The 1383-nt window shown below is 40.8% G+C and overlaps 1 protein-coding gene across 1 annotated transcript in view; it reads left to right on the plus strand.

Annotated features, from left to right (window-relative positions):
* The window catches only part of LOC106868905 (uncharacterized), a 695008-nt gene that overhangs the window by 2813 nt on the left and 690812 nt on the right, over positions 1-1383 (plus strand). The window lies entirely within an intron of this gene.

Consider the following 1383-nt stretch of genomic DNA (forward strand, 5'->3'; position numbering starts at 1 on the left):
TATATATATATATATATATATATATATATATATATACATATAGAGAGATAGATAGATAGATATAGATATAGATATATACGTGTGTGTATGTATAATTTGTGTGTGACTTCATGCGTATTTGTCAGTTCAATTTATTTTCGATAAATCCAGGCATGTAGCGGACTACAGCGAAACACTGTTTTAATAATGTTCACACATTCGCCCCCTGTAAACCGCAATTTCTTCGTAGTTTATGTCAAATCTAGGAGACCCATGACGGATTACACTGAAGCAGACACAACCGCAGACACAGGCATATATATACGCACACATAAGCGCACATATACATACATAATTCCGTACACATACTCAGAAACACACATGTGTATGCACACACAGATTGCTCCTTCTAGAATATAAAGTAAATGCCAGTTTAAAACTCACAAGAGAGATGCCTTTACCAGGCTTCTCCGCATGCTAAAAATAGCAGCTAAATGTCAACTTTTTTATTATCATTTTTGTTTAGCAGACACCGCTCTATTGAAAGCTTTCGGTCCACATTGCGGATGTTGGTATAACTCTGCTTACCTTCGAATAGTTACAGAACACCCTGGCAAAAAACATTATGAGTGATCCTCCATCTCTCTTTTAGCTCTTACAAATATAAACGAAAACAAATCGGATACTTTGAAGAATGTAGTTTTGTACAGTCCTAAAAAGACGGGATAATCATGACTAGATTGTCTCAACCGTGCGTATGATCTGCCAGGGCTGACTTGTGGCTGAACAGTAACAACAAATATAACGAAAAGAAAAACAGCGGCGGCAGCTGCAGCAGCAACAACAACATAGATAATAGCAACAACAACAATTATCTGTTGGCTAGTTTACGCCACCAACATCACAACAATCATTACCACAGCTACCTTCCCCACCACCACCACCACCACTACAACCATGAAAACTACCAACACCACCACCACCCCCGTCATCATCACCACCACAACCATAAATTGGTCGTGATGCGCCCTCGGTGGAGTATATGCTGTAGCAAGCATTGAGGCCAGTTCCCTGGTCAGAGAGGACAACATCCACACATGGTCACACTCGTCTGCGAGCAACACGAAAAAGGGCTTTGGTCATTACACTTACTCTTCTAATTAACCGATACACACATACATACACACATACATACATATATAGGGGTGGCTGTGTGGTAAGAATCTTACTTCCCAACCACATGGTTCCGGGTTCAGTCCCACTGCGTGGTACCTTGCGCAAGTGTCTTCTACCATAGCAGTGGGCCGACCAAACCCTTGTCAGCGGATTTGGGAGACGGAAACTGAAAGAAGCCCGTCGTATATATGTATGTATGTATGTATGTATGTATGTATGTATGTATGT

Source organism: Octopus bimaculoides, chromosome 18, assembly GCF_001194135.2.
Source record: "Octopus bimaculoides isolate UCB-OBI-ISO-001 chromosome 18, ASM119413v2, whole genome shotgun sequence".
Classification (NCBI taxonomy): Eukaryota; Metazoa; Mollusca; class Cephalopoda; order Octopoda; family Octopodidae; genus Octopus; species Octopus bimaculoides.